At 42.2% G+C, this 21,033-nt stretch overlaps 1 long non-coding RNA gene across 1 annotated transcript; it reads right to left on the bottom strand.

The window, feature by feature from the left end:
- Positions 1-222: 222 nt before the first annotated feature.
- Positions 223-18,602, bottom strand: LOC141996892 (uncharacterized). Its single transcript, XR_012641643.1, has 4 exons — positions 18,445-18,602; positions 4,118-4,223; positions 1,326-1,430; positions 223-900 (listed from the first exon to the last, which is right to left on the bottom strand). It is a non-coding gene; the product is annotated as an uncharacterized LOC141996892 (long non-coding RNA).
- Positions 18,603-21,033: the final 2,431 nt, after the last annotated feature.

The following is a 21,033-nucleotide window of genomic DNA, read 5'->3' on the forward strand; positions in this document are numbered from 1 at the left end:
CAAATTAGAGACAAATCTATTGTCATATTTGAAGCAGATTCTTCATTACTTTTCTTTTTAAACCTTTAACATGGAGTCAGAGTCCTGCAGAAATACTAGCGCTGAATGCATCCTATTAAAACTGGAGGGTTTGACCTCAGGACTGGGACTCCAGAGACTGTGGGTTCTATTCCCAATTCTGTCACTGGCCTGCTGGGTGACTTTGGGCAAGTCTCTCCATGCTGAGGATACTGACCTCCTTAATGAAGTGCTTTGAGATCTACTGTTGAAAAAGAGTGCTTTCTCTCTGTATATTAACAATACCTAGCTCTGGTATTAAATCAATAGAAATTGAGGGTTTTTTAATTACTGTCAACTAATAGAGTTAAAAGTTATTTGATGGCACCATAATCTTTAGAGTAATACTTTTTTTCCTATCAGGAGAAGAGAATTCATGGAACTAAAAGTTGGCTGAAGTTCTGTTACACAATGAATAGATAGAACAAAAAATGGCATCAAAGTGTGTTCACCACTATTTTCACATACAATGCAGCATTTGGTTTCAGGATTAGGGGATAACATGTAAACACACAACACACATTGCACACGTATATATAGCATGCTTCTAAACATAAATATCATTTTCCAGACAAAGTCTCAGTCTGTTAACAGAGTTTGATTGAAATGTTAACTAAATAATAGGAGCCCTCCTCACAAACTAAAGTACAAAATGCTCTCTGCTTATCACAGGCAGAGAAATAATCTTCTTGTTCTAGCAGTGCTTGTAGTGAGTTTAGAAATGCCAACTAGCCCTACCTTCCAGGCCATACACTTACTGAAATTCCATTAATATAAAGAGGCATCTTGAGGTGGAATCAGTGGTGATTACTTTTCCTATCACATAGTTAATCCCAGCTGCTCCTGGAAAGAAGATACAAAAGGCAATCTCTAAAGCAAGTGTATTTTCTCTCTGTGTCTTTTTGGGTGAGCCTCAATAGAGTGGGGCTAGGGGCTATTAGGGCAATAATAAAATTTCATGAGATGTTGGAGATGAGTCAAACTCTGCACTCATGCTTCAAGTGTTTTCCTGTTTACAGCATATTTTTAACAAGTCGAAAGAGGTAACTCGAATATGAACTTTTAAAATAAATGATTTCATTTATAAACATTAGTTTAGGAGCAGAGCAGGTCTGTGCCTAACAAACACATGTGACATATTTATCCTTTCTTTCCTTCATCCTGTGCCTACATGTTTGTATATTTTGTTATGGCTTCATAGTGTAAATGACTGGTATGCACCTAGTCATTTGTCTCTGCCATCAGCTGCTGAGGAAACTAACACTTACCTATTTCCTTCAGATATCCAATGAACCATTATTTGAAAATCCTTAGTAGACTTAAAATTGCAGTCCCGACGACTTGTAACTTCTGAAAATCCCATGGTGCTTTTTCTAAAACATAAGGGAGTTAACTTATTCTAGTGTGATTAATTACATTTTGCCTACCTTAAAGGAAATAATTCCTCTTGTCACTTCAATGATGTACATAATTCTTTCCACTTCCACTGGTCTTGTAAAAACTATGATGTAGTGTTAGGATGAAAAAGCATGTGTGCCAAACTGATATTATTGTAGGATAACATGAAAAAAATAATGGAACTTTACTGACTAAATTTAAGTCTTGTAAAAGGCATCATATGTTGCTGTGAAGAGTGCCCTAAAAATTAATAGAAAGTTGGTGTAATAAAAGTATAATAAAAGTAAAAACTTATAGAAGCTTATGCTCAAATAAATTTGTTAGTCTCTAAGGTGCCACAAGTACTCCTTTTCTTTTTGTGAATACAGACTAACACGGCTGCTACTCTGAAACCAGAAGTAAGTGGTTTGTTTATAGATTTGCCAAATTCCTTACACAAATTGGTCCTACATCCACAAGGTGGCAGTAGTGTGCTTACAACAGAAAATTAGACAGTAATGATTATTTTAAAGTTACCCTGATTGTGACATCAGACTTGGCAGTGATAGGAACAATTACAAATTTATACTCAGCAGGATTATAACTGTAGGTGTGGAATAAGCAATAGAAGCAGATGGTGTCCAGAAATTAAGATTGTTTTGTGCAAAAGAAAAATGTCTTTTTAACAAAGAAACACAAGAAGTCTCTTAATAAAGAAAAATGCATCGGTCCTAATTTTCAAATCTGGATGCCGTCATAGATCCCACATCTAAGTGCTCAGATCTGTGCTTAGGTGCATAGATGCACATTTTATGTGTCTTTAAGCAGAACTTTTCCCATGATCTCTAAAGACAACATGTAAAATATAGGCCAAACTCCATCCTTGGTTTGACTCTCTCAGTAAGCTGCATGAACATTTTTTGTAATACATGTACAGTATAATTAAAATACCTTTGATGCCAGTTAACATGGGTGTTGTGTAGCTGACAAACCACCATTGGGTATTCCAGTGACAACTATTCAAGCTAAAATTCTAACTAGATTTATGAAGAGATTTTTTTTATTGCTCAGATTTAGAAACTTTTAGTGGCACTATATGGGGATGCTATAGGGTACTCATTTTTGCTGTTGCAAAATACATTTTGAGGATTGACTAGAGGATTGTTAAGATCTTGTTAATTCCAGACTTCCACGAGTTAAATTCTAACTTCCTCATGAATCTGTATATGGATTTCCCATTAATGTCAATGAGAAAAATTATGCAAATAGGATAAGGGAAGACCATGCCTCTTAATCTGAGTTCGGTTTTTCTTCCACCTTTAATTAGCCCTTCAAGGCCAATAACTCAGTGAATGTATGGTTTTACACATTCTTGTTTTTCTGTTGCATTGATTTTTCCTAACTTTTTTATGGATTAATCATATAAACTGGAGGCCAGATACTCTAATCCTTCTGAGCTTTGTTTGGCCCAGGAGCAGCATGGAGGGGAGAAAAGGTAGCCTTTGCAAATCCCTAGTCCTTTGGTCAGTTTGGCTTCTAATTCAACTTAGAGTAGCCTCATGGCTGCTGTAAATTGTACCCAACTTCCCATAGTCTTAAGAATCCATTCCAGTAGACAGAGATTGCTAGAAAGTTCCTTTTCTTTAGTCACATCCCCCCTGCTAGGAGCCTACAAAGAGTGACTTTGAGCCTCTGTTCACTGGCTTGCTGCCCCCTAGATCTCTCCCGTCCCCCAGGCGAATCTCCAGAGAGCCAGTCGGTTAAGAAGCTTTATGTACCCTTTACAACATGAGCCGGTACAAAGAGCAAATAGCAGGGCTGAGAACCTGGTTAATAACCTGGTTAAGAGCAAACAGCAGGGCTGAGAACCTAGACCATCCCCCTTGCAAATGAAAGAGCATTCCCTTCAGAGTATTTTTTAGTGCTCTGTCCAATCTAGTTTAAATATCTCAAGTGATAGGGCTCTACTGAGAAATGGAGAGTACATATAAAATAGCCATTTAAGGAAACTGGAGCAAATGCTGGAAAATTAAGAAAGAAAGAAGTAAGAAAAAGAAAACCACAAAGTCCAGGAAGCATTTGTGGCCAGCACTGTAAGCTAGAGATAAATGTGTATTGGTTTGCAAGGCCAACGTTTTTTTACAAAACTGTAGTGAGTCACTGAAAACAAAACAAAACCCCCAACCACCAACACCAAAAACCAAATGATAGAATATTCAAAGAGGTAACTCAGGGTTTATTTTTTATTCCTTTTCCAAGGCTACAGAAAACCTAAATTTTAGGAATGAAAGACTTTGGTTGCAGCTGGATAAATATTCGAGATAAGGCTTCATCAAAAGTAGTCAGTGTCTTGAAAAGGAAATTTCAGGTTTTAATTCCAGAATAATAAATTGCTTCCTAAAGCTACCGTTAAGTGTCACTTAAGGCAGAGCCTTTTCTCAGACTGACAACTTAACCTAGAATTTAAATGATATATTTAGCAGTCTATGCATTTTTATCCAGCAGAATTAGCTACCTAAATTTTAATATTTCTTTGAGGCCATTTTTTTTTTTTGGTCTTCTTGAGTCAGAGGCTATATCTGAATTGTTTCTTCATCATCGGACTCACACTGGCCTAACATATGTATCAAAGGGGCTATCACCCTCTGGAGCAATGAAACAGGATATAGAACTTTTAATTTACCTTCATCATAGATCTCATGCACCTTCCCTTGTGTCAGCATCAGCTCTATTGACATATGTATCCGGAGGCACACTAGCCCTCTCAGAGATTGCAGTCATTGGAGAGTCTGTGTAACCAAAGGCAGTGTCAGTTCACTTGCATTTTCATCACCCTATCATCCCAAGTACCCCTGGATAGCCTGGAACCTCGATTTACCAGGCTGTAGTACAGGGCACTTGCAGACAGGTCATCAGGCTTTGGTAAAGGAATTTACCTCATAGCATTATTCAAAATAATCCATCTTTCTTATCATTTAAAACCAAATGGAAGAAATATGTGTTTGCTGCTGCCTTTACTTCTGAATATTCATTATTTTAATTGTTGTATTGCAAAACTCTGACTTGTGATGGGGCCAAATTCATCCCTTGAACATAGTGCAATTAAACTGTGGATGAATTTGGTCCAGGTTGTCATTAGAACAATCCTGGGTCAGACCAAAGGTCCATCTAGCTCAGGATCCTGTCTTTGACAGTGGCCAATGCTTCAGAGGGAATGAACAGAAGAGGCAATCATCAAGTGATCCATCCTGTCGCCCATTCCCAGCTAGGTCTCATGAACACTGCACAGAGCCATTATATTATGCCTGTAATTCATGTCATTGAGTTCTGGCTCTTACTGTGACTTTATGTGGCTTTTCAGAATGCACATATATACTTACAGCATTGCTGGAGTATTGTTAAAATGCTGAGTAATACAGAGCTGCCACAGGCCCAGACCACTGATTACCTGTGTAATATGACCTTTATATAGTAGAACCGCACCAGAGCCTTACCATAAAAGGTATAAATAATCTAAGCCTACATGCTGCTGCTGTCATGCATGTATCATTAAGCTCTGCATTTAGCCATCTCCTGTGGTTTTCTCTGTGATGTCCTCGATTTTTACCTGATTTGCTTTTCTTTTAAGGGATTGCCATATATGGCTAAAAAAAGAGAGGCTTGCTGTGAATCAGAAGTGTGTCCTTAGGTAGTCACAAAGGAAGTTCTGGGTTTTGCAAGAGGCTTTGCACTCCTCTCTGCAAAAAGCTTTGCCTGCAGGCAGCCAACTCCCTTTTACAGAAGTAGAAAATACTTAATTTGCAACTAGTCTCAAACGAAGAACTGGACACTCTTGACATTATCGTGAGTTAAAGCGGGGATGGGGGTAGGATGCACGACTATGCAATAACTCAGAACACTCGTGTTTCTAGTGGAGTGGAAATCTCATGCCATAATCCATAAAGCAAGAAGTGTTTTGTCACCAACTGTAGAAGTAGCAGCCTCTTACAACAACGGCAACAAATTTCAATGCTCTAGTGTACTAAAATGAAATCGTATTATATTGCATGTTATGTATCTATGGAGGCCACTCAAAACCACAGGTTGAATTCTGGCAAGTGCACATGTAACCCACACACCTCCTCGGCGTGGTGTTCTGTCCCATCTGGTGGCGCTGAGACCACTTGAGAGAGAGAGATTAATGAGTTTGCTCTACAGCTGTAGCTAACAGCCAGTTGGCTTTTAGCTCACGCGGTAGAGGCTCATGCACTAAGCTGCAGAGGTCCCTGATTCAGTCCCACCCGCGACAGGATCTGTTGGTGTTATACACAGGCACACGAGAGAAAAAACAGAGTAGCAGAGTATGTCTGTAAGTAGTTGTCCAGAATCACTCTGAATCTCCCTACCTCCAAACATCATGGAAAGTGTTGTCTGAAGGTCTTTCATTAGAGGAGCCATGGAAAGGCATGGCCAAGCAGTCAAAAAATGGACTCTATCTATTTAAATTCATAGGTTTCCTCACCTAGCAATGATCTCTGTGCACATTCCCACCAGATTTTTGTAAGACAATGCAGTACATTTGTATTTAACATTTAACAGAGATCTCAACGTGCAATTCAAGGCATGTTGGCTGTGCTCTTTTTTTAACTGCCATTACCCATTAAGAATAACCTTGGTTTTACCAACACTTTGAAGAATGGGTGAAGGACGGGATTAAAAGAAGTGAAACAGTTTGATAGAACCCATGTGCTGTCCCAGCCGCTGAAATGGTGCAAAATGCCCTGACAGGAGGAAGAAGTGATATTTGTGGTGCTTCCACTCTGAGGTAATCTGGAAAAAATGGTTATTACTTTTTATTGGCTCTTCTTTATAAAACACTGCAAGTCATCATTAGATATTTTGCTTAACGAAACAAAAGCCGTGAACAAGGAGCAACTATAACGTTCTCAAAAGTAAATTCTATAGGAGGGTACAATGTCATTTAAAATACAGGTCCGTTGCTATCTACCGTATGGAAAATACAGGGTAGATGAGACATCAGAGTGATATTGTGGCCCAGATGTTCACAAGTGTATGGCATTACCTGTGCTGCCAGTGCATTTGTGCACACAGTTGTGGTAATTGTTCATCCAAGTTGGATGCACAGTCATGCATTGAACTGGGGGGAATAGTTAATCTACTTTAAACTGAAGCAGGAATTTAGCTGGCAGAGGTGTAATGTGGCTAGCACACAATACTGAAGTCCCCAACTCCTCTTAAAAGTGCCAGGGCATTTTTAATGTCTGTAGCTTCTCAGAGTCTCTCCTTTTACATATCATCCAAAAGCATAAATGTTGAAAGTGTGGAAGAGACAGTTATCAGAGTTTGTTGTCCTGCCTGATGGCTGTCTGGGCTGAATTATTCTAGCCTGATTTCACTTCATGCTGACTGCAGTCTGCCCCTGTTGCTTAAGTTAATGTGTCATGTTCTCAGACTGATCCTGCTGTGAGAAGGAAATGAGTGTTCCAACCACTCCTTTTTAAAGTGTGTTCATCACATTTTGTCACTTTCGGTTATAGAAAAATATTGTTAGGGAAGGAAATGAAGTTAAATGATGCATATTAGCTGTTGAGGAGAGATTCCCTTTAAAATGCATTTCCATTATATTTTATGCTTCTTTTTTTCAGGGTAGAAACCGTAAAGGTTTTTATTTTTTCGTAAGGGTCTCATAGAGTCTTTCATGGTGCAGTAACAACATTTGCATTTTGATAGCACCTTCTATCTGAGGATATTAAAGTAGTATTCAACTCTTAATTAAGGGTCCCACCACCCTGTGAGGTGGTAGTAATTCTCATTTTACCTGGGGAAACAAAGACACAGAAGTTAAGTAACTTGCTCAAGTTCACAAGGAAAGTTTGTGAAAGAGTTGGTAACTGAAGCCTTATCTCTAGACTCCCAGTTTTGCGCTCTAACTACAAACTTTTCTTCCTCCTGGTAGCAGAGGTAATAAAACTTGGTCTTGTGTGATGTTGCAAAAGCAATGTTTTCATTCTGTTTCAGATAAACCATAATGTTAGTCCACATTTACAATATTTACAGTTGTTATATACCATTGAAAAATCAATGGAGTTAACGCCAAATATAATTATGGCCCTAACTGTGTTGTCTTGGGCAGGTAATTTAAGCTTTCTTTGTCTCAGTTGCTTACTTTCCTCTCAAGAGTATTGAGAGGATTAACTGGTGTTTGTATAAGAGTGCTATGTAGCAGGGGTGGCCAACCTGAGCCTGAGAAGGTGCCAGAATTTGCCAATGTATGTTGCCAAAGAGCCACAGTAATACGTCAGCAGAGCCAGGGGTTGAACAGCGTACACCCCCTGGCACATTGGAAAGTTGGCGCCTGTAGCTCCAGCCCTGGAGTTGGTGCCTGTACACAGAGCCGCATGTTAACTTCTGAAGAGCCACAGGTTGGCCACCCCTGCTATATAGTCTTATTTATTATAGAGGAAGTACTGATCAAATAAATAATCATTAAGTATTCTTGAAAGAATATTTATGTATATAACAGCAGTGGTGTTTACTTTATTTCACTATAAATCTTCTGTTTAAGCAGTCTCACATTCAGAAGCAGTATTTCAATACAGACTCTCTTGGCTTTGGCTATGGTTAATGTTATGCACCTGATCCTCCAGACTGGAAAGGTTGGGCTCAGCTTAAGTCTATGGGAGGGCGCAAATGTGACAAGCCACTGCTGCAGCCCTCTGAACCCAGCTTTGGCAAGTGTCTCTAGGCTGCTCTGTGTTATGCTGCATGCCACAGGGGCTTTTCGAGCCACCGGGGATCAGCTGGATAGGATGGTATTCTGACCAAGCTTTAATGCCCCCATATTGGGTTGGGACACTGGAAGAATGGGTGGTATTAGGAGCTTTGGTGGTGGCCTTGTGTGGCCAGAGCAGTGCATACGAGCCTTAGGGAGGCTGAGAATCTGATTAATCATTCATCCAACATACATTAATTACAGGCCTGGTAGTTCTCACACACACACATAATCCCACTTGAGTCACAGCTAAATGTATCCCTGGTGTAAGTCCATTGGAGACAATGAACCACGGGCTTGGGGAGGTAAGCCTGCAGGCGGCTGGCCCCTTCTGCCTGGGACCCCACCCCTCTCACCCTCCTTCCCCACTGAAGCCCAGAGGCCACCCCCCCAGAGTGCCCAGCAGGCGGACAGGCAGCGGAGCGTGGCCCGCAGCAAGCGGGCCGCGTGCCCTCCCACCAGAGCACTGGGTGGGAAGGCAGCAAGGCCCCCAGCCCAGGGCAGGTGGAGGGACCCAGGCTCACCACAGCTACCCGTACAGCTCTCCCCAACCCAGCTCCGGCCGGGAGGTTGTGGGGGCCTTGGAGCCGCAGCCCGGCCATGATAAGAGCCAGGAGGGAAGCTGTGGGGAGCTGCGGCAGACCCTCCACCCATAGGCGCCGACTCCGTGGGTGCTCTGGGGCTGGAGCAACCATGGGGAAAAATTAGTGGGTGCTCTGCACACACTGGCAGCCAAGCTCCCCCCGACCTCACCTCTTCCTCTGCCTCTGCCTCCTCCCCTGAGTGCGCCGCGTCCCCGTTCCTCCCAGCGCTTGCCGCTGCCAAGCAGCTGTAGCAAGCTCCAGGAGAGAGGGGAGAGGAGCGGGAATGTGGCGCACTCAGGGTAGGAGGCAGGGAAGAGGTGGGGCCAGGGTGGGGATTTGCAGAAGGGGTTGGAATGGGGGCAGGAGGGGGCAGAGTTGGGACGGGGACTTTTGGGAAGGTGTTGGAATGGGGGCGGGAGGGGACGGAGTTGGGGCGGGGACTTTGGGGAAGGGGTTGGAATGGGGGCGGGAAGGGGTGGGGCGGGGGGTGTTGAGCACCCACCAGGACCAATAGAAGTCAGTGCCTATGCCTCCACCCCACCTCCTTGGCCAGGCTCCATGCTGGTCTGGCCGAGGGGTGGGGTGGTGGCCAGGACCTCGGGGCGAAGAGGAGGGGAAGGGGGCGGGGTCTGCCCAGCAAAAAGTGGGAGGGCTGTGGCCCCTTGCCTCCCCCACCCTGATTCCGGTGCCACTGATCCAGGGCTTGGCCACACGGGAAAGAAGAGCCGCGGTGGGAAGCAGGAGGGGGCCACACAGGCAGTTTGTGTAGGCTAAGCGTCACCTGCCTTTGATACCCACCACCCATGATGTAAATAATATAAAAATCCTGACTCAAATCATCCCTGAAATAAATAGGTGTTGCTTGGTTAAAATCTTTCACATATGCCCTGTCTGAGTTTGACTTAATACCTTGAAAGCTCTGTTCATGCCACATGAATCGTGTCCAAAGAAATTTGCTCAGTTTATAGGTCAAGAAAGAGCTGCGCAAGGGTCAGAATATGAGTTCCTGCTAGGCACAGACAACCTTAGTTCTGCCCATTCCTAATTTTTGAGAGCTTGACTTTGCAACCTTAACACTCTTTTAATGTAGAGTTTTGGATATAATATATATCTATAACTCATTTGTGATTTAAATGAATCCACAATGTCGGCTGTAAAGAAGACAGGGTCATAGAATATCAGAGTTGGAAGGGACCTCAGGAGGTCATCTAGTCCAACCCCTGCTCAAAGCAGGACCAATCCCCCATTTTTTTCCCAGATCCCTAAATGGCCCCCTCAAAGATTGAACTCACAACTCTGGGTTTAGCAGGCCAATGCTCAAACCACTGAGCTATCCCTCCCCCCAAGAGTAGTTGCCCTCTCTGAGACTTGAATTCAGGACCTTCAGATTACAAGACTGACACTGCCAACTGCACTAAGAGGGCTTTTTAAGAGGGTCAACTGAGTATAAGAAATTATCTGCTTCGAACTTAGTATAAGTAGAAATACATTTGATAAGACAATTCACCCTTTCACAAGGGTAACATTTCCCATTAAAATACTCTGATCGGGACTTAAAATTATATATAAATGCTATACAGTCAAATCGGCATATATTTTCTGGATGTTTTCTGCTTATCACAAACCTGGTTTGATTCATATGTCCCAGTTACTACATTGCTTAATCAGTTTGCCTCATTATTTGCAAATATCTGTAACAGGCATTCAGTGGGATCTGTAAGAAGGACAAAGCCGGGTAAGGAGTTGCCCGGCAGGGGAGGTACTCTATCTTTATGTGAATATAAACAGTTTTAGCAAAATGAGGCTTGTTGGTCCTTGAAGGCTTTCTAGAATTTAGGGCAAAAATCTCATCAATGAGGTTTTCCCTAGTGGCCTACAATTCATAACCTTATATATTTCCTCCAACAATATTTCACTTCCAAAATCAGAGGATCCTTCTGCCCCGAATGAGAAAGGGAGGTCTAATTTTCTCAGAACACAGCCTACATTTTGTCTATTTCAGTTTTTGGTACAGAAAGCGTCATGCACAGTAACATCATGGGCCAGATTTTTAAAACGGAGCATACACATATCTAGTTTTGGTGTGCAATGATCAGGATTGTGTCCGCATGTAGCCGGTTAGCTGTCTGACTGACAGCTCCAAAAATCTGGGCCTGTGTTCATAACGAAGAAGGCAATGTTGTGGAAAGGCAGTAAGAAGTATAACAATTATAGCTGGTTGTATCCCGAAAACAAGAAGTGTGTGACTGGGAGGAGAGGGAATCTAGTGTAAAATTCCTGAACCCAGTCTCACCCTTGTTCACTTCTGTCACATACACACACACACACACACTCTCGTTCTCCAAACAGTGGGGGGAAAACCCCATACAAACACTTTAGACTTGTTGTCATAAATATAAAGGGAAGGGTAAACCCCTTTAAAATCCCTCCTGGCCAGAGGAAATCTCCTCTCACCTGTAAAGGGTTAAGAAGCTAACCCTACCCCTTAACCAAGTTAAGAAGGTAACCTCGCTGGCACCTGACCAAAATGACCAATGAGGAGACAAGATACTTTCAAAAGCTGGGAGGAGGGAGAGAAACAAAGGGTATGTGTGTCTGTCTATATTTTGTCTTTGCCGGGGATAGACCAGGAATGAAGCCTTAGAACTTTTAGTAAGTAATCTAGCTAGGTACGTGTTAGATTATGATTTCTTTAAATGGCTGAGAAAAGAATTGTGCTGAATAGAATAACTATTTCTGTCTGTGTATCTTTTTTGTAACTTAAGGTTTTTGCCTAGAGGGGTTCTCTATGTTTTGAATCTAATTACCCTGTAAGGTATCTACCATCCTGACTTTACAGGGGGGATTTTTTTTTTATTTCTATTTACTTCTATTTCTATTAAAAGTCTTTTTGTAAGAAAACTGAATGCTTTTTCATTGGTCTCAGATCCAAGGGTTTGGGTCTGTGGTCACCTATGCAAATTGGTGAGGCTTTTTATCCAACATTTCCCTGGAAAGGGGGGGTGCAAGTGTTGGGAGGATTGTTCATTGTTCTTAAGATCCAAGGGTCTGGGTCTGTAGTCACCTAGGCAAATTGGTGAGGCTTTTTACCAAACCTTGTCCAGGAAGTGGGGTGCAAGGTTTTGGGAAGTATTTTGGGGGGAAAGACGTGTCCAAACAGCTCTTCCCCAGTAACCAGTATTTGTTTGGTGGTGGTAGCGGCCAATCCAAGGACAAAAGGGTGGAATATTTTGTACCTTGGGGAAGTTTTGACCTAAGCTGGTAAAGATAAGCTTAGGAGGTTTTTCATGCAGGTCCCCACATCTGTACCCTAGAGTTCAGAGTGGGGGAGGAACCTTGACACACACACACACTCTCGTTCTCCAAACAGTGGGGGGAAAACCCCATACAAACACTTTAGACTTGTGGTTACAAGTAAAGGAAACCTTTCAGCAGGACAGCTGTGATCCTTGGCACAGTGTAGTATTTACATCCATCTTGCAACAAGAAACTAGTGTTTTGCTGTATGCTGAATGAGGAACTCTTGGGCTTTGAAAAAAAACTACAGTCCCAAGTGACTGAAATGTGATCAGTTTTCTATGAGCCATCAGGTAAACCTGTAAATTGTAGTTTTCTGGCAGCGAATACTGCAGACCTGAAATAGTCACTTGCTGTAGTTTCTTTTCTACCTTATATACTCCAAATTTTGTGCGCTTTTATATTCTCATGTTCAGTGCTGTTTATTCCAGATTGATAAACATAAAGTACATATGTCCAAACCTAGTCTGTCAGAGACCTATGAATAGTTAGGGTATTTTGGCCACCTAACCTTTCACTGAACAAGTAGTTGCCACGATGTTGAGTGGTATTGTTACCCCCCTTTTGACTTGAGCAATTAGCCAAAATTAGAGATTCTGGGGTTGTTTCAGGAAAAATTGATTATAGAGTCAGGTATCTCTGATGCAATTCTCTTTAATTACAAAGAATGAATAAAGTCCTATTTTGCTGAACACAGGAGGAATCAAACAACAGAAGACAGTTTCTTTGCTCCCAGTTCCAAGTCTCTTTCAGCCAGCACTCAGCCCCAAAAGCTCTCTCTCTCTCCAGTTTTTTCCCAAGGCCATGCTCCCAATGCTTGTTCAGGATGGGTGCTCGACTTTCTGCTCCTTTCCTGTCTGTTTCTGTGGTGTTTCTCATTACCGCTCTCTCTCTCTCACACACACACTTACACTTACACTTTTACTAAAGCAATACCCAGCAAAACCCCCTGGCATGTACCTATATTTTGATGGTGAAGTGCTTGTGTTCTAGGTAGAGACTCCTACTGTTTCAGCTACTTGGTTCCATAAAGTAGCTAAATGGGGTTTTTTACAACTATCTTAAATGAAGGGTAATAGTTACATCCAACCCATAACAATGGCCAAAGTATTACTTCCAAAAGTAATACTTCTGGGAAGATCTGGGAGCACCAAAGTGTCATTGACTGGTGAATACTGTGATCTCTACTCCAGAAGTTGAACCACTTTCTAAAGTATGAGAATAAAATGTTCAAAGATGCCATCTTCCCCTAGTTCAGTGGTTCTCAACTTTGGTCCACCGCTTGTTCAGGTAAAGCCTCTGGTGCGCCGGGCCAGTTTGTTTACCTGCCACGTCCGCAGGTTCGGCCGATCGCAGCTCCCACTGGCCGCGGTTCGCTGCTCCAGGCCAATGCGGGCTGCAAAAAGCAGTGCGGGCCAAGGGATATGCTGTCTGCCCTTCCCACAGCCCCCACTGGCCTGGAGCAGCAAACTGCGAATGCCGAACCTGCGAATGCGGCAGGTAAACAAACCGGCCCGGCCTGCCAGGGGCTTTTCCTGAACAAGCGGTGGACCAGAGTTGAGAACCACTGCCCTAGTTCAAAGCACATAGATGAAGAGATTAATTTGCTGATACTTCAGTTTCTTCAGTAACTTCAGCATTGCCACTTAGGAACATGTCTGATTTCAACCATATCACAGTGCTCATGCTCCACTCAGGTCATTTCTCCTGGCTCTACTAATTCTGCTCCTGCTGAGAGGTGACATCTCTCTCCATAACTTAATCAGTAAATAAATCTACCACCATATTACTGGAAGGAGAAAATAGGACTTCATCTAAAGCTTGGGAAGGCCTTATAGTACAGTTTCATAAACCAGCTGTAGTTTTGCAGGAGACCTCAGCATCTACTAGCTGCTTTCTAGAGCTGTAACCATGTGTCCTCTCTTTATTTCCTGTTTCCAAGTACACTCACTTGCTCTATTAAGGTGAAAGTGGCCTTATTACTGATGCTCTTGAACTTAAAACCTTGAATCCAAGTGTGACAGGGAGAACTCAGCTTTCGTAAGTGCCTCCTGTCTGTTGAGTGCAAACCTTCACACTCTCTCTCTCTCCTCCCAGCATCCCCTGTTGGTTGTTAACCTCATCAGGTGGGTCTTCAGTGGCTTGACTGTCCAGCCAGGTCACACACAGTCAATATGTGAACAAACAAACCTGGGTAAAAGGTCCACCACGGCTTATCACTGTGCCCTTGTCAGTATCTGAAGCCCTGTTTCTGGGTTTAGTTCTCAGACTCTTCTGGGCAAGCTTTAAGTCCATGCTTGCCCTGGTATGGAGCAGTTCCCCCAGAGCTTTCTCCCTGCAGACTCTGTCTTATCAGTTCTTCTCACCCCAGCTCTCCAGCCAGGTTCACTCCTTCAAGTTCAGTCCCCTTCCCTGGGAAACAGTTCAACAAGTGGTTGGCCCTCTGCAGGGTCTTCAGCCCTGTCCTAGAGCCCTTTAAATTCCAGCTCTGTGCTTTAGCTTCTACACGAAGCTTGTCCCCTTCTCGGAGCTTTGGCCACTCTGCCAGTGGCTGGTGGGGGGACCTGGGCCTGCCCACTGCTCCAGGTCCCAACCCAGGGACCCTACAAATAGAAGCTACGTGCTGCTTTCTTTAATTCCGTTGCTGCTGATAGTCCCTGGGCTGCTTCCCATGTAACCCCTTCCTCTTCATCTTTATCTCAGGACTGACGTTCTCTGTCTTTTCCCTGCTTGAGCAGGGTCTCTTCCAGGTCTCTTGGCCCGGACAGCTTCACAGACTTCCAGTCCTTCTTCCCGCTTCTGGTCCCAGCCAGCAACTGATCTGCATTGGCCCTACACCTCCTTTTAGCTGAGCCTTCTTCACTCTGATTGGCCACATCCTTGCAGCCTTTCTAGACAGGCTTGGAGGACCCACCTTCACTGTTCCTTTTCTGGAGCAGGGTGTAGTAGGACCATGAGGCCTCCAGCAGGGGGCCTCATAAGGCCTGGCACACCGTCACACCAAGCATTCCTTAACTTAAGGGTGTTGGAAGACCAGAACTGAGTTTTGCATCTTGGGCTCTCCATGTGTTCCATACACAATGGACAAAACATCCACTTTCAATCTAGAGTGCATATATTTTAGATCAAGGAAGTAACAAAGAAAGGAAGACAACACATTTTTGTGATTAATTTTTTGTCGATTTTCATAAAGAAACAGACAATGAAAAATACAAAAAGGTAAATGACTTACAGCATGTATATGTTTCCAAATACTGCATGCTTCATGGGATCTCCAATAGAATTAAGCAATTATGCAATTTTACAACTTGTCAAAGCTTCAAGGTCAAACAATACAAAATCAAATAATACTGCATAGACAACATTTTACAGTGGGGGCACCAGCAATAAAATAGGAGAGACATATATGAATAGGGAGAGGAGAGAAGAAGGGGACAGGTAGAAGGGGAAATGGAAAGAAGAGGGCTTAGGTGGGCTGGAGGTCTGGTATTCTTTGACCCCTCTCAACACTTTTTATTCAAATGTATCTAGAAACGGGGTCCAATTTCTTCAAAATAATATAATTGCTCTCTACAGCCATAAGTTATTCTTTTTTGGCTGCTAACTTAGACAGGTCCAAATACCACTGCTGTATTCTGGGCATAGGCCTACGCTTCCAAGGTAGACAAGAGTTAAACTCGTGCTTGGCTTCAGCAGCCAAACCTCAGCTGAAAATTACATCTTAAATTATTCACCTACTAAACTGGGTTTAATTCCAATGACTTGGGTTCTTGAGGACTGCAATGATCACCAACACAAGAAGAGCACACATCTCTATGAGAGAGAACACAGTGTGTGTAATTTACTTGGCGACAGCAGCCATCTTGAATTAATATGGAGTATGCCTTCCTGCAAAAATGGACTCAGTTTGCAGTTAAGGGTGAAAGGTAATGTGGTTTAGTAGAATGGGCACAAAATTAAGTCTCTGGAGACCTGGAGTCTATTCCAATTCTGCTACTGTCTTGCTGTGTGACCTTGGGCAAGTCAGTTTCTTTCTTTCCCCTTTCACTCTATAGGGAAGGAATTGTCTCCTAAGTGTTTGTACAGTGCCTAGCACAATGGGACCCTGATTTCAGTTGAGGCCTCTAAGCACTACTGTAATATAAATAGCAACAGCACAAGAAGCAGTCTTGCAGCACACAGTTACATGCACCACTGAATCCGTCTTTACCTTTTATTCTACCTCATAATATCCCTGTTCCCTTTTCTTGTGTGCACCTCAGACTCCTTCCATAATATTATATATAATACACCTAAAAAGTGGAGTAGTCACATAAAAGGAGACATCCTGAATCCAGCAGGGTGAAGCATATCACCAAAAAAGAGGACAAATAGTTTTTATTGGTGAAAGTGAGGTCATTTGCAAGATTGTCCTTTACACACAATATATTACACCACTTGGGAAGTATGGTGTGTTTCTATGACAACCATTCTCTCTCTCTCACTCACTCTCTCAAAGACATACACAAAAGTACCATTTACTCCATTGTATTACAGAAAATAATTACTCACCTGGTGCCCTACACTACGTTTTGGGTTGAAGTGTTTGACCATCCCATAAATGCACTTTCCACTCAAGGATATATGTTTAACTGGGATGTTCATAGGGATGTTTCTCAATGCACATCTCTGATTTATGAGCACATCTGTGTAGGCCTCCAAGACTATTCTGGTTTCTATGACAACATTCTTGATTTTGAGATTAATATTGCCTCATCTCAAGTTATCCTATGTCACAATGATTGGAGAGTCAGAATAATTGTCTTAAAGGAAAGTATGCAAAGGTAAACCTATACAAGTTGACAGATCTTTTGGAACATGCTTGAGTCACACACTAAGGCCCTGACCCTTCAAACACATTCTTCGGCCTTGGGATTTTTTATGTGCAGAAAGTCAAGCATCTGTTAAGTGCAGGACAGGGACCATTTATATGATATATTATTGAAAGTACCACTAAGTGCTCAGTGACACACATCCAAAATTATACTGCACAGCTATAGCTACTCAGGACAAAAAAACAAGCAGGTGGGAGCCAGCCAATCCTTACAGATCTCATATCTAGCCATACACTGCAAAGCATTCACACACTTAGAGGTAGGATCTCATTGCTCTTTGCATGTTTTGGAATGGATCCCGTTTTCAGACATGAGTTTCTAGGAGCTCTCCCTTATTCATTGTCCAGTTTAAAAAATATATATATATTTTCTCAGAAATCTAGAAGCAAAGTAGTATGACCAGATGTCAAATCCAGTTAGGTGTCACCACGATGAATTGAAAATACTCAGCTACTGAGTTATGTGATTTACATAAATAAAGTTAATATATTAAATAATTAGATTAAATAGATGTTTGCAAATATCAAAAATATATGTAGTATTATAATTTGACTTTTGATTTTTTTTTTAAATGTGCTCCATTTGATTAAAGAATTAGTAATTTAACAATCTTATTTCTTCTTAGTTTTTCTCACTCTGAATTGATAAGGAAGTTTCTTTCATGTGGTTTACTTTTGCTCAGGGATTTTGACTGAAAGGAAGGAGACTCAGAAAATGGCTGCCTCACAGAGGTCATGACAATCTGCTTGGCAGCTGGCTTCCTTTCCCTGAAGAGGACCAGCAGTAGACATATACCATAATATGCTTTCAAAATCACAGGTGCCGCTAAAGGCACAGTGGTTGGCACTAGAGAAAAGAGAGTGGTGCTGTGTCTCTTTTCTTTTATACCAATGTAACTATTTTGTCTACTGTGGCATTCCTCCTGATTTACACCATGGTAGAGTAGTGGAGAATCAGCCCCAGTCCCTTTAACAGCAGACCGATGGGTTTATATTTCCAGGCTGTGTGGGAAGAGGTCATTGTATGATACACAGTCTAGTATATGAAGCATCAAAATTCTACAAATTAGAGATGGGAAAGACTGTCAGGCCATTTAGTCCATCCGCCAAGTTTGTTCCAAGTGTTAAACAGTGGAGCATCCATTAATCTTTTTGGGATGCTACTTCCTAGTCCAGTATAGTATTGTTTCTGAAACTAAAACAAAGGACGTTCTCATAACTGTGCTACTGCAGCCCATATAGAGAGGGAGCTAAACCTTTATTTGTTTTACAGGATAACCTGAGACTCCTGTTGTGATATCTGGGCCTATGCATTTACCCTAATTCTGAGGTCAACTGTGAAAAGTAATTGACAGTTCATAAGATGCCACAATAACCTACAATAACAAATCTTGAAGGGAAAAGGTGCAAAGGGGAGATGGAAAGATTGAATTAGTCTAAACAAAAAGGTCTACGAATATAAAAGGACTGTGTTAAGATCATACCTGATAAACAAGAGGAGTGTGCGATTGGCAATCAATGATCCAAAATTGGTGTGTCAGAAATTAGGCCTCATTGGTGAACAAATAATGAGACAATGGACTGTTCTACCCGTCACTCCCTTTTGAGGTCCTCAAAAGGCCTTTGGCAGATGGACGGATAAAAACACAGGCTGCCTGAAAGACAAGAGAAAGGGAAGGAGCAAGCTTCATCATGATGACTGTCACCCCCCACCGTCTCCTGGAGCTCGGGATCAAGAATGACATCATTGTTCCTTCATTGTCCTGATCCTGAGAGATGTCCTGACCGAACGGGGCCAGAGAGAGGGACACAGTGGATGGCCCCATCTCCACCAGCTCTGGCTAAATTCCAAACACCTGGAATGTGAGACTTTGTCTCCCCTCCCTCCATGTGTTCTTTTCCTTCCCTACCTTATTTCTTCCTTCTTCTAATTCTCTCCTTTTTTTCTTCTGTTTAATAACAGTCTTGCTTAGCTGGCCAAACCTGCATATTTTGCAGCACTGCTGTAAGCCTGTGATCAGAAAGGGAGCAAATGCAAATGCAATGCCCTAAACAGCCTGATGCTGTTCTCAAGTTTGCCAGATCTTGCAGTGGCTGATAAAACCGTGGGCTGTGCCTGTGTTTTTCTAGCAACAAGGTTGCAAGTGAGAGTCAACACTAGAGAAAGAAGCAGCATTTTCTCTCTTTCCTGTTTTTTTCTCTCCCCGTTTGTGTGTGTTCGTCTTCTAGGAAACAAGATCGGACTTTAACAACAACGACAACTCCCGACCATCTTAACTAGCTTGTTCTCTTTTCTCCAAAAGGGCAGTTATTCACGTCTTTACTACTATCTAAAAGCCTGTCAAACAAGGGGAGGTTCCTTCTAAAAACTCTCTCCAGCTAATGGGGGAGGGAACAAGGGGTGTTGTTAAAATGAAAACCCCCTTTAATGCTTTACATTTCAAAAGCTTTAACTTCCCCGCGCGCACAAACCTCCTGTGTCGACCAGTGCCTGGTGTGGGTCACAGCTGAGAGTGCCAAATTCAGGACAGACTGATAAAGATAGGGCAGACGCACCCCAAACTGGTGGTTATTCTAACATTAGATTCACCAGACCAGTAACAAAAGGAGCTGCTGTAGCACCACACTGGTTAACAAGAAGCCAAAATACAGTCCCCTTAGGCAATCCAACCCTTATCACCACCCAGACATCTGGCCTTTATGATGAGAGGTTACTGAAAAGCAGATTCATCATGTAAAAGTTCTTCCAATCCCAAAGGATCAGCCATCTTTTCAGGTCAATATATAACTCAGATCTTACCCCAAAACCACACTTGTAGCCAATCCTTTAGTAACTAAAAACTAAAGGATTAATTATATGAAAAGAAAAGTATTAAATGGTTAAGGAATCATATTGCAATTGATTTTCAGAGTTTGCAGGTCAGGACAATAACAGTGATATTAAATCTGCTAGCTTGTAATAATTCTCTCTGGTTTACCCAAGCAGGTTGGGTGGGTCATTCAGTCCCTTGTTCCTTAGAAAATCACAATCCAGAGATAAGAAGCAGGAATGAAGATAAAGCAGTGACGTCACAGCTTGCAATTTATAGCTCAGCTCATGTGCATGGCAAGTTATGGCCAATATGGAGTCCAAGGTCACATGAGTATGGAAAGTTACTGGTAAAAGATGGAGTCTTAGATCACATGTCCTCATATCATGTCCTTACATGCTTTGCTGAATCATAGAGGTATTCATTTAGTACCTGCTCCTTGAGGAGTTTTCGGGAGGGTCCGTGGTATAGTTTATTGTCCTTTATGGGCCATCAAGCAGGCTGGATAGCCTTGATGCAGATCTGTCTAGGGAGGTGTTGCCCAGGAACACAACACATGGTTGAGATACAAATACATATCAAATATTCATAACTTCAGATACAAAGATGATGCATGTAAAAAGGATTGTCATACTTGGCAATTTCATTCTATTGATACCTTACATGCCATACTTTGTACCAGATGTAGTGCACTTGTGCAACAGTGGTAGCAACAATGATACAAGTGGTCATCTTCCTTTTCATGCAGATCACACCCCCTATCTTTAATAAAAGGTTTAAAGGATTTTCAGCTGTGTGTTTGCCATGCTACTAAGCAGGGTGAGGTCTCTGAATACCAAACCGCAACCCTTGTCTAAAACTTTAATTTGGGACTTTTACAGGGTCATGTTAACACTTTTGACTCTTTGGGCCAATTTATTCCATCTAAATTAATACAATTGTCCCAAACACAGAATACTTTGTCTATAAACTATAAACCAACCTATAGTGTTTTTCATGGCTGGATTAAATTGTTTATTACACATAAGGGTCATTTAAAGCCAAGCACAATTAAGAGTGAATCAATATCAAACACAACACAAAAAGCAATGGAGGCAATTGCCTTAAATAACCATGCATGTTTTTTCCCCCTTTGTTATGACTAAAATATGGTGATCTGTCTGCAGTAGCTGCAAGTCCCTCAGTGGGAATGAAGTCACAGCTGTACAATCTCTAGCCAACCAGCCAAGTGGAAACAATAGAAAGCAATTTGTGCTTCATGCC

This window comes from Natator depressus, chromosome 12 (genome assembly GCF_965152275.1).
Source record: "Natator depressus isolate rNatDep1 chromosome 12, rNatDep2.hap1, whole genome shotgun sequence".
Classification (NCBI taxonomy): domain Eukaryota; kingdom Metazoa; phylum Chordata; order Testudines; family Cheloniidae; genus Natator; species Natator depressus.